General features: G+C 34.9%; 1 long non-coding RNA gene across 4 annotated transcripts in view; it reads right to left on the bottom strand.

Annotated features, from left to right (window-relative positions):
- LOC128786837 (uncharacterized) overlaps nt 1-17,376 on the bottom strand; it is a 146,505-nt gene that overhangs the window by 95,984 nt on the left and 33,145 nt on the right. For 2 of the 4 annotated variants that reach the window (XR_008430489.1, XR_008430488.1), the window contains one exon: nt 6,588-6,728. The exons of the other annotated variants lie outside the window; for them this stretch is intronic. This is a non-coding gene — a long non-coding RNA (uncharacterized LOC128786837). The remainder of the gene's footprint in view (nt 1-6,587; nt 6,729-17,376) is intronic. 4 annotated transcript variants of the gene reach the window in all.

The raw sequence follows: 17,376 nt of genomic DNA, 5'->3' as shown, positions 1-17,376 counted from the left end.
ACAGCAACCTGCTACTATTTAATTGAATACCTCTGTCTAATATAAGGGAACTTACTGCTGGTTCAGTGTACACCTCTCTATATTAAAATTGTATTATACCATGTGCTTATACATCAGTGCTTTTCTGTTTAAATTATTCTATTCAGGTTGCTAGACTTTTATTATTCATTACCGTTTTAAATGAAAACTACAGATTCATTTTGAGACAAATTGAAAGATAGAACTACTCAGGAGAAGATACCATGCCATCATAACGTAAACCATGCTGAGGGTCAAAAGATGCCTCTCTGAGCTCTGGTTTCAGCTGTATCTGCTGGATGTGACTGATACTAAACCAAATATACCACTGTGTTAGGAACTAGCACAGCACTTCCTTCCTCCTTTAAAATGACAAGTGATTTTGGTAAAGAAAAATACATGGGACTTGATTCTGTTCCCTAGGATATTTGAGGTACTACTGCTGCACTGTTAGATTAGGCTTATGGGTTTTGGGATTCCTGTGCCATCTGGAGTGGCAGCTGAAGGTCTCTAGGGTACCCTAGTACATCTAGGGGCACTAAATGCTTATGTGAAGGCAATTGAATCACACATATAAAAGTAGTTCTCCAGATTAATAGTGGGAGTTGGAAGATGTTTTACTCCTTTTAACAGAGGCTTCAATTTTTTCTTTTAGATAATGTCTAGTGGTCAGGGGAAGCTAGCTGTAACCCAGCCCTCTAGGTCCAGACTCTTCCTATCAGTAGTGTCCTGACACAGGGTACAGTACTGTTCAAATGCATGCTCTGGAAACTCTTGATATACTAGTGAAAAAAATGAGCTGGAATTAGTCACTCGTCATCCAACTTTCCCTCACAGACAAACCTGTAGCAAAAAAGAATGTAATTTACTGTCATCAGAGAGCAACTTCCTTTTTGTATTGTAAAATCTGACTGGGACTCCATGACCTATGTGATTGCTGGGAGACTGCTGATCATGGAACATATTTCCTTTGCTTCCAGCACACTCTGCTCTTTAGACGGTACTGTTGCTTTAGCAGTGAACTTTTATCCCAGTGTTAGGCAAAAACAAGATTTCTGCTGTCCTGCCAATGTGATTGGTAGGCAGGGAAGATGCTGCAGTTAGCTTGAATGCAGAAAAGTAAGTGTATGGTGAAGTATAAAACAATAAATGGTAGGCTATACATAATCTGAATAACAGTTAGCTAGCTTTAACATACCACTTTCCATCGGCACATCATGTGTCATTTTACAAAAAGGTTTATATTTACATTCACTTTATAGATGGAGAAAAAATTACAAAATATTACCCCAGATCACAACATGTTTTAAGAAAGAGCCAGAAGAGTAGTTAAACCTTGACTGCCAAACCTATGTCCTGGAGACAAATAGCTACTTCTGCAATTTCTGGACAAGTCAACTCTGCTGAGATGTCAAGAGTTATTTTATTTGTTCTTCAAGTTAATTGAACAGTTTGGGTTTGGTGGGTTTGGGATTTATTTGTTTGTTTGTTTTAAATGATGAAATTTTAATTACTCTATACTCACTATAAAAATAAAAATCAATCATCTTTTCCAAAACAAATTTATATTAGCATAATGAAATATTCTGGGGCTTGAATTGTTTCTTGAATTGTCAGTTGCCTGGATACTGCAGTAGGTAGAGCACACTAAGAAAAGCCTCAGCAGTTAAAAAGTACAGTGTTACTTTTATATGGTCAAGTTGAATAATGTAGAAAACAAAAATGGCTGCATTTTCATAAATGTGATCATGTATCCATTGTCAAGGTCTGGACACCAAGCTGAATCAAATTACAGGGAATGTTCTTTTGCCTTGCATAAAAAATATGAACGAGACAATATTTTAACATTCTCAATCTACAGTTGAGTATTGTAGATTTCTATTTAACAAGCTGTATATATTCAATAAGAGCTGTCATAAAGAGGTTGCCAAAAATCAAAAAGCTTCAAGAAAGAGAAGTACAGTTGAAAATATTTCATGTAGTTTGGGGTTGAAATAGCATGGCAATGGGTGAAATAGGGAATACACTGCAATGAAAATTCATACGATCCTTAACCAGAACTTTTGACAGCAGGAATAGATTTATTAGAATAGAAAAATTGTTTTAAAAAGAAAGCAATATTAAAAAGTGAATGCAAAAAAGAGGAGAGATAGTCAAACATAATACTGAGACAACAGCTTCAGAAGAGGAGAGTATGAGCTATTTTTCCTTATGATGTAAGGAGGGTGAATGAGATCTCAAAAGAAAATGAAGTGGTTCACATAATACATTTTTGGTGATGGTAGAGCATGCCTAAGGAGCTGGACAGAAACAATATAAATTCAAGTCCAAAAAATAATAGGTTGGCCCATATTTCAGAACTTGTGACAGCAACTGCATTTGAAACAAATATGAAGCAGAAGTGTCAAGTAAAGCTCAAGATTTAGTCAAGAAATACAGCAATCAATGCTACATACATACAGTTGAGCATCATTGAGATTTAAGTCCTGATTGGATTGTAACTTTTTGACTGGGGAGAAAATTCAGACCATGGAAATGCATTTGGAAACACCAAGTCACAGCTGAGTCACTCAAAACAGGAATGTAACCTGAATACCTCATTTGATCTTTTAAATCAATAGATAATGAGCATATTGCTTTATCAATGGAGATTTCTCATGAATAGCAAAAAAATTCTGTTTGCTTTCCCTTACGTCTTCAGACCACAAAATTTTAATCACAAAATTTTATTATTTTGGAAGAAACAGTTTTGAGTGATTTTTTTTAAGTGTCAAAGAACCAAAAACATACAAGCAATACACTGCTATGACTGTTTACCTTTATAATTGAATAGATAAAACAAAATTAAGTTGTTTGCAAATGGGCTTATTTTAAGGCATTTAGAGAACAGAAACAGCAACATTTCTATTCCCTGTCTATTAAACCTCAAATGATATGCCTAAATGTGCAACATATGCAAGAATTGTCCAATTGAACTCTTTTGTTCTTCTGAGTACTTTAACTGGGCTGAAGTGCTCGTCAGTGTTTCACAATATCTTTCATATTAATATTACCTTTTATCTTTATAGGTTTGTAACAAAACACAGCTAAATATGCATTTTTAACTGCATTTAGTTGAAGCATCTTATGCAATCCATGAGTTCCTGTGCTTCAGAAAGACAGAGAACGCCTAGCCTCCCTTGATGCTCAAGAAAAATGCACTTTTTGAAAGGCTACTACACTATTCACCCTGAAAAGCCAAAATCCAGGAGGGGCAGCAATATGACTTTGCTTCCCTCTGACTGCTTTCATGCCTTGAAAAATGGACTAGCTAGTGCCACAGGGGAATTCACAAAACTGGGGCTGTAATTCTGATAAATTACAGATTAGAAGAAATCTGTCTGCAGACCCTATAATCTCCCACTTTTTCTAAAATGCTTGACAGATTAATCCTACTGCAGATCTGCTTACACAAAAACAGATTTATAGTTCTCTTACCAATAATTTAGTGTTTTTCTTTATACTCTGTCTCCTTCTAGAAAAAAATTATCTCGGAGTAGTTTGTATTTTACGTACAGGTACTTGTATTAGGTCACAGACAATAACTAAAACCAGATACCCAGAGGAGAATGTAAGAATAGGGGAAAAATCATTATTTTAATTGCACTTCTAGCCTCCAACAACTTCTTATCTCTGTTATATCACACTGCATTTGTCTGCTTTTCAGGCAGAAAAGCCACATCTTGTCAGATTTTCCATAACTTTGATTATGTGTTCTATTCATTCCATCTTCTTTATTACTTTTCTCCTGTCTTTTTTAATACTACTACCTTGTTAGCAGGAATCATTGTTGGAAAGCAAGAGGATGAGGGAGCCAGCACTGCACACAAGACTCAGTAACTTTAACTAAGTATTCTTTAAGATAATGGCATAGTCATAGGCTTGATTTTGTCATTTCTAAGCAAAAATTTAGAGAAAGTGATTACTTGCCTTCTTCACCACACTCTTGCATTTTTTCCAGGCATTACCATTGTTTTTACTCAAAGCAGTTCCCAAACTTTCTAAGATGAAGCAGAACTCATCTAAATGCATATGCCATATCTGAAGTTCAAAGGAGTACACCATGGCTCAAAAGGAAAACTGGGATGTTTCTGCTCTGCAGTGGTCTCTGATTCAGATATGGATTTACCCATGCCTTTTTTTAAGAGCCTGTAGAAGAAGGCTGCCTTCTGCAAAAACTATGTGTGCTGTATTCTCTCTGGGTTGGTCCTGACTTTCACATGACATCAACAGCAAAACAGGATTAACAGAGATGACAGACAGCAGTTCGTTAAACCTTTGACATTCACTGATAAACTTATATACACATTGCAATTTCCCACATGAAAAAAGGTCAGGCTTAACTGAAACTAATTCACAAGGTTTGTAACTAATTGGAATTCTTTTGGTTTGCTAAAGAAAAATTAAAATGGAAGCGGCACTGGGATTAATACCTCTTTCATTAGAGACAATCCCTTTAGGTTAAGGGATTTGAGAAAAGTTTATGCCTGTTTACACGTGCCATGCCCCTCCAACTGAAAAATTAACCTAATGTTTTTATATTCCTCACAGTTACCCTTGCGATATTTAAAAGAAAAATTGAACTCCTATGCTAATGTCTTTCCATATAGCAGTAGGGAAATATTTACATTCCTAAAAGAGTGAATTGAGATAAAACACATTATTTCTTTCAGATTTAATATCTGTCTGGGTCTTGTCAACATTAAAAGTATAATCTTGAGCAGTTCATGTACTAATCTGTAATTTGCAGTCATTGCTTAATAGTGGTTAAAACACTCTGGATTTTTTCCATAGGATTCCATGAACTCTAAGGTAAGGGATTTCACACATTGCTTTAATTAGACACTTGAGGCCTGATTCTCTAAGGAATGCTCCACTATTGACTGTATATGAGGAATGTTTGCCTGGTTATTTACTTTCTTATGACCTCAATAGGGCATCTAGTTGTTTCCTTCATAAATGAAATTCCCAGCAGTAGAGGTCATAATCTCAAAAGCAAAAGCATTTCCAGACGTTAATAATCTTCAATTAGAAAAAGTCAAGTGGAGAATTTGTTCCTAATTTTAGACTCCTAACTGGCTGTGGGAGTTCTGCCACCTAAATGTGTAAAACATGTTTTCCCTTGAAGTTGGACACTGAAGATATTTTCTTCAACAATTACTTTTTTTTCAGCTAACAGACATTGCGTGTAAACTTACACTTTTTAGCATTATTTTCTTTTAGACTGAGAAATTATTACATTTCTTTTTATGAACTTTGTAAATACGTTTTATTCTTCCTAGATTATTTATTATGTCACAGCTCTCACTGGTGTCCTTTTGGATTGCACTATTCAGACAAACATGTTACAGGCAATGGAGGTGTAAATTGCATAAGGCAGTATTACAAGAATATTTGTAGGTTCAGGTGAGGGATGTGGAGACAGAACAACAGAGCATACTGGATCAATAATTTTTTTTTTCTATCCCTGGCATTATGGACAAGTTTGCACTAGCTTGTTTTTAACAGTTTGCTCAGTAAGGCAAACAGAATGCTCATACTCTGTTCTTACAACAATTTTTAAAGACTGTAGGGTTTGTAGTGTAGGTAATCACAATGGCACAAGAGCAGAAAAGGAACCAGGTAGACTGAAGGCTTGTGTAGACTGTTCATACACTTGACTAAAAAGCATCCATTCAAAACAATGATCAAGTGGATTTCAAATGGAAAAAAAACCAGAATATCTGAAGAAGAGCAGAATATGTGAAGAAAAATAGCTTCAGGAACTTTATCTGGATGCTTTGAAAATTATATGAATATAGAGTAAATTATTAGTGAAGAATAGATGCTAATCAGACCTCTTCCATCTGATCATCTGTATTCTGCCCTCCACAAACCATACTATTCTAATGATAAGTCTTCCCATGTCTCCTCCACCTTCTTGCAAGTGTTATACAGTGCTCAAATGGATGTCAAAACCTACATCTGTCCTCTTTAAACATTATTAAAATGAGGAAAAAATAGTATATTGACTAATGTAGATTATTCTGCATATCTTCTGGTACAGTTTTCAGCTGAGTAGATGTGAAAATAAAAGAACATGAAGCCATTGTGGTGCAGGTTGAGCAGTGACTTTGTCTTTTACATGTAAAGACATAACCTAACAGGGAAGAATGACTATATTTGCCATATTCTCCTGTGCCACAAATTGGTAGGAATATTTTCATGTCTTGTTTCTAGAATTAGGCTGTTAGGCAGTTTTTATCTTCGTGTTGAAAATGAGAATTACACCTTTTGAACATCATAGCTCAGGTCCTGTTTCGAGTGTAGAAGCATAATTTTATATGAAAATTTATGTATCCTGGAGGGCATTACTCATGCTGCATGCATTATGCCCTTTGTTTCTCATAGCACTCCATCATTTAATTAAGTATTTCATGCTCATTATACAGCTTATTTGGTCTTTTATTTCAATTTTCATCTAGTACAGCCTAGTTCAAACTATATTTGTATAGAAAATAACCAATTTTCAAATGTGATAAAGGACATACCTTCTTTCACTAAAGAGTCGAAACTTTCATTTTATGTAAAATCCTAATAGGTAAAGGTGAGGGCCAACAAACATCCACAGAAATAGTAATTCTCAGTAGGTAGAAGAAGAATCAGATGCTCACAGAAGATTACTCCAGCAGCTGAAAGAAAAATTTAATGTGTCCTCTCAATGTCTGCTTAGTCTTTATGAAAAAATAAACAACCCAGGTATTAGTTTTTAAAATATAGAGATTTAAACTTCTTGTCTCAAGCATAATTAAATGTCTCCAAAAATGTTTAAAAGACTACAACATCTAGAGAATACTGGTTTATTAAAATAATAGAAAATCCATTTCCTTAAATATTGGTCATCCTGAAGTATGATATCCCAAAACAGACACAGTAGAAGTATGAGTTACTGTAGATGCTTCTACACTGTTTTGTTCAGACACAGATGAAGACTGTACCAATGAAGGTGCCCAAGACTGGAATGCTTAATTTGTGATCAAGCTAGCAGAGTCTCTAGAAACCTCTAGCTTGCCTGTGGCACACATCTACACTGATATACTTGAGAATTGTGTAATCCTGCTAGATTATAATAAAAATATCTGAAATATTATTTACATTTTTGCCACAGCTGTCTGTTGCTAGGCAAATTATTTTTGTCTGCAGAAACAGTTCAGATAGGTAGAGAGTGGATATGAAGAGAATTAAAAACATCTGCTTTGAACTTTGTTGGGTCATGTGATAAAAGCCATCTGAAAACTGACAAAGGAGTCCAGGGAGACAAAGGCCCATCACAGGAGTCATCAACCCATTAACAGCCCATCCCCACCAGCCCCAGGAGAGCAGAGGGGCACAATGGCACAATGGAACCCAGATTAAAGACTCCCAAGGAGCAGACAATTTACCTGGGCCTTCTCCAGGATGGCTCAGGTACAGCCACGGGCCCATTGTCCTGGGACAAGCCATGGGATTCAGGGGAAGAGTGTTTTGGGACTGCAAAAGAACTTGAAGGATGTTCAAGGAAAGAAGATGGAGAAAAGGGGAGGTGGATGGTTTAGGGAGGAGCAAGTGTGGGAAAAGAAAGGTAAGAGGATAAAAAAGAGCTGGTCATGTGTGAATAGATCAGGGCAGTTCTCTTCTGTCTTATTACATTTTTTTCTAAGTCTTTCCTGGGTGGGAAAATCAATGTTCTGTCTGCACTGGAAACTGGGAATTCTTGGCTAGTTGTGTGTGTGCAAAGTCCCAAAACTATTATAAGGAATAAGTATTCTGAAAGACTATGGAGAAACATAGTCTGCTTTCCTTAAAAGGGGTTTGGCCAAAGTTGGCAAACAAATCTCTGAACCATTTTAAACTATGGAATTTAAACAAATACTGTGTATATGTATACTGAACATTATTTGGACTTTTTTTATTTTTTTTAGGAAAGCTAGTATTTCTCTGTAATTAAAATCTGAATCATAACTTATGTGCAGCTCCACTGAAGTTGCACAAGGACCCTAAATATTAATTTTAAAATTCCTGACTTTGCAACACTGACATTTCTACTGCAATGTTTTTCAAACACTCAGATTAATTCCAGCCCTTTTCCATCTTCTCTTAGTATTTAATTCTATTGTCCCCCACATGGATTCCACATCAGGACTTTTTACTCTATCTTACCTGCTTTTTTCCCCTCTAGGGGCCAAGTACACAAAGAATGTAATGATTAAGGCAACTGGAAAAGATGTCATGAAACAGTTCATCTGTCATTGTTCAAGCACTGTTTGTATACTCAAAGTAGGGCTCTGAGCAGACATTTTTTCTTGAAAAAATGCATCAAAACTGATCAAATATAAACCCACATTAAGAATAAAATGTTATACCCAGGATTTCATCTAATCATATTGCCCTACTTTCATTCTTTCTCCCTTAAGAATTCAGGTTTTGACCTAGTATCAGAGAACAAATCCTTCCATGTCGACTAATTCTTATGTGCCTGTGAAACACAGTGCAATAGTGGGTATTTGTTTTTTGCAACCATGGTGATGAAATGTGTTTATTGGCTAAGGTCATAAGAATTTGAGACAACTACTTGCCTTCACTTAATTTCCGAAAATGTGAATGGTCCTCTAACACCAAATAACAGGGATTTGGGGAATAGCAGCGCAAAACAAGTTTTGCAACATTTTTGCCAGATACCAATCTACCCATCTGACTTTTTGATTATTTGAAAAAAAAATGCAGAAAGACAACATAAAACTTAGTATTTTACATGGTTCTTTATTTAATGCTGCATTAGTATTGAAATGCCTCAAATTCTTATTCTTGAACTTAGGTCTTGAAGGACCTAAGTTTCTACATCTATAATTTTGAGACCAACCTTATAAGAAGTTGACAGAAATTATCAGAGAAAGATTTCTTGCTGTTAATGTTGTGAGCAATCAAATTTAACACATAAATGCTTCAGGGAATTCAGGAATTATTGTATTTGTTCCTATTTCACAATATAAAACTCACGACCCATCAAAGTCAGTCAAAGACTCTATTAGACATTTGGTCAGTCACATAATGAATAGCAGATGCTGTAGATAAAATCAACATTTAAAAAGTGGTATCAGTCAAGAAAGACTGTCAAAGACTCTCACCATCTTTGCATAGAAGTATATAGAAGAATAGGTGAGTATCATGAATTTTAGGGATGGCAAAAAAAGTAACATGCAAGAAATCTGTATGGAAAAAAAAATACCCAGAACAATCCATTCCCAGTGGCAAAGTTACTAAAACACAGACTTCATTCACTGGCAATTTTTTTTTTCCGTTAGTGCAAATGAAAAACAAACAAACAAACAAACAAACAAACAAACATCATCTTCCTCCTGTAGTGTAATTTAAAATATTTGGGAGTAGAGAAAATGCAATCATATTATCAACTACAACCTTAATTTGATTTTAGCAGCGATATCTTAAATTTAAAAATTTACATTTTGGTGATCTGTGCATTTTTCCCTCCTCAAAAATGCTAAGTATTACCTCATCTTGCAAGCTTCTGGAAACATTTTCTATAGTACATTGGATAATCTAGCTTTCAAGTCAATGACGGAAAGCGGAACTCTAATGGGATACGTTTATATTCTAGCTTATTCCTCCCCTACTTTTTATACAAAATGTCTGACAGACATGAAAGCACATGAAACAACACTGTATGGTGTTTAATTCATAAGGAATTAAAAATACATTTAATGTAGTCTTCTCATTGGATTAAATCCCATTGACACAAACAATGGAGTATCTCTTGACTCAGAAAAATTTAACTGAAAATAGAACATACTTCTTGCATTATTAAAAGAATTATCCATTCCAAAAGAACAAATGAAAAAACAGTCCATCTGTTTGTTCAACTGCTACACAGTTGAACACACAGCAAAATTCTTATGATAACATTTTTTGACTGAAAAGTGAAAGTGAATTGGTATATAAAAATGTTTCAATGTGTTGGTTATCCATGATTTGACATGGTTTTAGTGCCAGAGTTAGAGGCAAAGATCCAGGGAAGGAACTCCACGTGACAGAAATTTTAAAGGCAAAGTTGAAATATACGGGACTACATGAATCTATGAATTCCAGAAACTGTTTCTTCAGGGGTCAAAACCAAAACATGAATGAATTATACTGTCTAGATGATATTTCTCACATTTTAAAGCAATGTCAAAGCTTAAACAAGGAAAGAACTGGAAGTATGATCAACTAATTTTTGAATTCAACACATGATGTGATAAGCTATGAAACATGCGAAGTATATGACATAGAAAACATTTCTAGAACATCTAGAAACAATGTATGGAAGTGTAAAAGTAACAATAACAACTGTCAATTGAGAAAAAAGCCTACTTTTTACAGGCATAAGATCCTATTCCCAATTGCTTTAAACATTCTGCCTCATATGCTAATTCCACACTTTTTTGTGGACAAGAGTCTTCTCTTTTTGAGAAACAAAAGGAGTATGGCTGTGTAAATATTCTTCTCTACCTTCTTTTTCAATGAGAAGGCCAAACATATTCATATCTAGACTATTGCTAATGGCTTGTCCCTGTCAGTATGAATTCCCAATAGAATTTCTAGATAAAACAGTGCCCTTTTGTCTGTCTGGAATAGCGACACTTTAAATATTTTAAATAGACAAATGTCTTCTGGTTCAATAAGCTAAACTGGCATCACAGAAGGCCAGTGACATCAGACAAGATAGCAAATATTATTTTTGAATGTTATAATAACGTCCTTTTGTCTAAATTCAGGCTTGAATACAGAAACAGTGTCACAAATTACTCATCACCAAAATCAAAGAAAAACAAATTTTCAGAGAAAATGAAGCAACTGACCTTGATAGCCAGTGATACCTTCAAATGAAACTGTCATTATCAGTTACCCTCTTAAAGAGTATTCCTTTAGGACATCACTAAAATATATATATATGATCTGAGCTTGTCCTTCATCCTTCACATTTTTAAAGAATTTTCATTTGCTTTATAACTCTGGTGCAGTCACAGAAGTGCCCTGTGACTCAGCAACTGAACTGGGCTTGACTATCAGTTTTCTGTTCGACATTTGATTTTTCTGGCACTCAAACAAATGCGTGACTCGTTAGATTTGGCTGTAAAACATGAACACAAGCTCATGACATTTAAACCCAATGCATTACAAATTTTCAAAAGGACTACTGAAAAGGCAGTAGGAACAAAAGTTTTTTATCTATTTTTAAGCAATTTCTTTATTTTTGCTAGTTTTAAAGCCTTAACAGTTTTGTACTCTACATGGTCATTTTTGCTAAGAATAAAATGGAATTGTGTAACTTGCTGATTTGTTTAATTTATCCCCTGAAATCAATAGCTTTCATTCCTAAGTATTTTTCCTCATGCTGATTTTTGTTCTGTTTACTTTAATTGTAAGTATTTTGAGAAAGGGCATTTGTCTTTTTTGTTTTTCACGATGGAGCTTTAAAGATGTTTCATTATTTTATTACAAATCTCTCTAAACAGCAACAAGAAAAAATATAAAATCTCTCCTTAGAAATTAAATGGTATTTTGAACCCTCGTACTTATTATTATATTGCTAAACCATGATTTTAAAAAGTTAAAAATCATCAGCTATAAAAAGCATATCAAAAGATGTTTTCAAGATGAATTCATAATTTTGAAAGTCTAAACTTTGGTTTAACATTCTCAAACATGGCAATTAAAAGTCAAGGGTTTGCTATATTAATTACAAATCCAAAAGCTGAATACTTGATTTGTGACTGTTTATTGTCATAAAATTACATTTCAACTTATGGTATTTCTTCGAATGTTAATTTTAAAGACCTGAGAATTTTGTTCATGGAAATTCCAATGCTATAAGGAGAAATGTCCCTTATCACAGCCTTCATTTATTTTGTCTTCCAAAAAGTTACTGTGGATTTACCTTGACATAAAATTATGAAAGCTCTGTATCAGAAAGCATAAACTTCATTGAAGGCTTTGATTTGATTAATTTTTAACTATTATACTCCCTTTATGCATTTGAAGCACTTTTTTGTTACACTTAGATTAATTAATGCAATTCCCTGCATATGATACATAGCTTGATCTTTTTTACCAGTTTTCAAAAAAACTAAATTGCCCAAATAACAGCTTAGGCAACTGCAAGCTGATTAGTAGCTGCATTTAAAACAGCTGTTCCAAAATGGCCCTATAAATCTACAGAGTGTTTTAGTAAGTCTAATCTACCAGCAAGTCAGAGATATACAAGAGCTTGTATTTAGCTTGTCTTCAGCTTATGGCTCTCAAACTCCAAAGTGATTTTCTTCTGGCTGATAAGTGACTGGAATATGCATGTAACCCCTCCAAGAGTTTACCTAATTGGGACAGTCTTTGTGACATTTCGTTGACCCTACATAGAGCTATACTGTAAGGCAAATTAAGCATCAAGTTTTTCTGACATTTCCTGAGTTTATAGGGCCACTGTGTTAAATAAGTGAATTTAGAAATTTTTGTGAATTGCACCAAAATCAACAGCCTATATTTGTATAAGACTGCCAGCTTCAGTTAAATGGTATTTTAAATAATAAATAACTTATGTTTCAGGATGAAAGCAAGATTGTAATAGTCAATTCCTATGAAGCATTTTTAAATGAAGTTACAGTTAAGCAATACATTAGGTACAAATACTATAACATAAGGTAAACTCAAGTCACCTGAATACCTCGTGAGTGCTCAGAGGCATCTCGGCAAAATATTTACAATACTATTACAATTTTCCAGAGCTGACAGGGCAGGTTAGTGAGATGCACACTGTGGTAGTGCCTGCTGTAATCATGATTGCAGAAACCAACCACAGACATTTGTCTTAGGGTCTTTATAAGGTATCTGTGAATCCACCTCCTAGTGAAAACACTAGGACCCTAATATACTGTACTTTGTGCAAAGAACTGACACTGTGAGAATTGTTGACACTACAGAAATTCCTTTTAATTCAGAAAGCACAGCTAAACAATTTTTTTAAAATGAAAATGTATTTGTTAAAGAAGCTTTTTATTTTTTTCATGCCTCTTTAGAAAAGAATAAATGAAAAACCCTAGCAGCCCAACCATGCTCTTGTGGAGCCTTTGTCTGTACAGCATTAAATTAACAGGAAATGCACATTTTCAAAGATGGAGGATATTTTCTTCCAAAGATATAGACGTTGTCTCCACTGAGCACAGTGCATTTTTACCCTAATGATTATTGTGTATCTGTTAAATAGGTGTCTATTATTACAAATATGCAATCTAGTGCTACCTGAAGATGCCTTTTATGGTAGTTGAATATGAAAACCTAGGTAATTGAATTTACAGCATGGAAGATGTAAAGTACAAGGTTTAATGGAAGTGCATGGAGGTTAAATTCTGAATACTGAACTAGAATTTGAGCCCCTCATGTAATGCATAATATGAAATAAAAACATAAGAAAAAATCATCGGAAGATGGTAAATATTTAGAAATAAAAGGTAGCAAAGAGTAAGGCTTAGTTCACCTAGCCTGACTGTTAATAACTACTTCCTATCCGTTGTCGTTTTTGCCAAAAACATCCTGAATCTTCTTTTATAATGTTGGCCATCTGTTTAGGAAGGTCTTTTTTTTACCAAGTAGGAAGTATGAAGGACTCCTCTGTTGCATCCCCGGTTGTGTTTAGTTAGGAATTTTAATAATGTTAGTTAGTCGGTTCTATGTACCCCCATGTTCCCCCCCACAGTGATTCGCTCCCGGTCACTTGCCATTGGAGCTTCCCCATGTCAATCTTGTAATCACCCCCTGTTCATTCCTGAAACTTCCACGCCAGTCACCCCATCCCCATATCCATATTCGTCCCGGAACCCTGTCGTGGTCCCATTGGTCGCCATGGTCCACGTCACCCCCCCATAGCATGTCCCCATTGGGCGAGGGGGCTTCCGCCCTTATCTGCCCACCCCCTATAAAACTCTGTGCGCTCCTTTGTCTCGCCACCATCTTGTCCACGCGGGCACTCGGAGCGGTCGCTGCTCTTCACCACAGCACCATGTGGCAATAAAACCTTCTCCCGCCAACCGCATGACAGGGTGTGCCTCCTTCGCCTCTTTACCTCATCCCAGCGTCAGTTACACAGTTACGGCAGCCCACGCGGAGGCTCAGCGCTAGAGCCTCCGAACCAGCGGCAGTCACGGACTTCCAGATGTTACACTGTGCCTAGCTGGGCTCCCCGAGCCACCCAGGACCGGGAAAAAGAACGCAACGCCGCGCTCCCCAAACCATAAAACTAGAAAACTCATCTGGATGGGAACAAAAGGTTCAAGCCTCCATTCTATATAATGCCAAGCAGTTCCCTAGCTGAGAAGCCTGGCTGCACATTTACTGAAGGCAAAAAGGTTCTTAGGGTCTCCTGCTGCTGATGTCAAACATTATAAATAATTAAACACTCATCAGGATACTGGATGAATATATGACTAATCAAGAATCCCAGTTCGTCCAGGATACTGAAAACAAAATGTATCACATAGCTAATATTTTATATATTATATTTATATTTATATTTATATTTATACTTATACTTATACTTATATTTATTTTTCTTCTGACAAAAGTATCTGAATTCTGTATTCAAAGAGCAGATTTTTTGAAAACCTCCTTTATATTAGTCCCATGAAGGTATCATGCTCTTATAAGTTAGTGTTTTACAGTCAACAACACGAATAAACTTAATTATGAAAAAGCATAACAATTATTTACATGATGCTTTTTATCAGGCATGTAGACTGCCTGAGAAAATAAATAGAATAGAATATGATTTTAGTCTTTTATTCTACTGGGCTGGCATTTTTTAAATAGTTTTGAATAATTTTACTGCATTCTGAGACTTTTTTTCATAGTTCTTCTACTTCCTTTTTAATTGAATAATTAGAAATACCTTTTGTAGGGAATTATCAACCATCAACCTAACATTATCATACTGTATATATAGATCAGAGAACACAAAAATTGCTTTATTGGAAATGAAGCTATAAGTGTTAGGACAATTTTCTCTAAGAGACCATTAAAAAATTATCCAAAGCCAGACACAGAGCTATTAGTAAAAGTTAAATTTCTCTTTGAAGTGCATAGTTCCCAAACCTTATTGTTTCATTGGGCAGCACTGTCTACAAACACTGATTTATATAAAAATTTAACATGGTTAGTATACCAGACAAATATATTTTTGTTACCCTGAAAAAACCCCCAAATTATTACAGTAAAAAAGTATTACAGATGTCAAATAAACATATTATGGTTTTAAAAGACTTAATCTGAATCATATTGTAAATGTATAAATGAATGTTGCTGAAGGAATTAGAGAAAGCAGACAAAGCAGTAGAAAACAGCATTTTATTCTCAAATAGCTGAATATGGCTGAGAAGATTATCTGATTTGAACATGTCTTTGGGCATTTGCATTTTATACAGATGGCTTGCACAAACAAATTGTATGGATCTTTCAATATCCCATTACAGGTCACAAAATGTCTGGACCTTAACTGATTGCTTTACCAGCTAAAGCTTAGATTCTTAGAAACTGTGCATGTTCCATGTGTCTAAAACATTAGGAGGTTAGATGGCTGGATGTAAAGTGATCTCTCTCAAGTAACTAAAAAGAATTGTAATTACAATAAAAATACAATGTATTATTATGCTTAACTATAAAAATAAAAACAGGTGGTGACTTTTTATATTAAATCATAAACCTACAGGAAAATCTGCATCTTTCACTTCTAAAATACTCTGCAAATGAAAATAAAAAGTTTTCCTTCCAAGGAATTTCACATATTTGTCTGGCATCAGTCTGTATCTCTTCTCAAATAGTGCCTAGACCTTTGTATACAGAAAAAAGATATACAGGCAGAAGTAAAAAGGAGAGCTAGTACAGGACTTTGGAACCCATTCTCTTTACCTTGTACTTCTGTGTTAAAATTTTCAACTAGTGTATTGTAGTACACTTGAAAGAATACTTCTAACTGCTGTTACGTTAGTGGAACCTTCACTTGGTAGTAAGCAACTTGACTTACATTTTGAGATCTGTAATACTCATTAGTGCTCTACAAATTATTACCAATCATACATTAAACCCTTAGAGTGTTGGTATCTGAAGTTTTCCTTCAAAACTAGTGTTTCATTTTCACAGACAAACATTATTATGTTAATGCACTGACTAAGCCAACGTGCTCATGTCTCCCCCTAGTGCTTTTATCTGTCTTGTGTATCTTTAACTGGTTTTTAGAGGTTCTAGTCAGTACAGAAACCAAAGTTTGGTAAGGAAAACCAAAGTATTCAAAGGAAGAGAACTATGTTTAATTGAGCAATTTTCTATGTGCCCTATAAATGTTATAAATAGGGAGCAGTTTTAGGATTGGGTTGTGGGGTTTTTGCTTGTTTGTCCATTTGTTTGGTTTTTTGTTATTGTTTCCTTTTGATAGGGGGTTGGATAAAGTAAGAGAGGAACAAAGCAAGTATAAACCTAATTCTCAAATGGGCTTTTGTTGTGACTATTCTTTTGATCTCTCCTGGATTTATTTTAGTTTTACTAACTTTATTTTAGTTTTACTAACTTCTTTCTTAAACAGGAAAAATTCCTATTAAGCTCTTTTATATAAATCTTTTCAGTGTGCAAAAATACATCACCATAAAAAACAGAGGTTTTGAGAAATTTATGTTTGGAATTAACTGAATCACAGAAACTTGGTTTTGGTAGACTCTCCAAACAAGTGGCCTCCTGCAAAGTGACACATGCAAGGATGTGACAAATTTACCTAGAAACAGCTTTTTCCCTATTTCCTTTTATTACTATTTATGAGATGAAAATAAGTAACCATGTTTGTAGTACATCTAATCAGTCATATTGAATGTCTGCTGTTATCAGATATTAAACATTCTAGTTATTGCTGTTTGATGCTAAGATGATGAGACAGGGACAAATAAATTCCTTTGAATTAGACTTCAAAAAAACATCTTTCAATATTTACCTTCATCCAGCAAAATGCATTTGCAAATGTAACTGAATGCAGGTTCACAACTATTTTGCACTCACAAATTGAATCAGAAAGGGTTCATGATTCACAGAGCCAGCATGGAATCACTACCATCTTCTGTATTGAAAACGCTACTCTGCAACTCACAGTTAGAAGTTATCTTGTCTTTGTCAGAGTAAATAAAAATAGTTATTACTTCTGAATATACTAATGTTCATTTTCTTACAGTTTATCTCACCTAAGAAAAGACACCTCTTTTGTACCAGTTTTGAATTCTG

The sequence above is a fragment of the Vidua chalybeata genome, chromosome 4, assembly GCF_026979565.1.
Source record: "Vidua chalybeata isolate OUT-0048 chromosome 4, bVidCha1 merged haplotype, whole genome shotgun sequence".
Taxonomy (NCBI): Eukaryota; Metazoa; Chordata; class Aves; order Passeriformes; family Viduidae; genus Vidua; species Vidua chalybeata.
The sequence above is the reverse complement of the archived record's forward strand: the minus strand, read 5'-3'. Positions and strand labels throughout refer to the sequence as shown.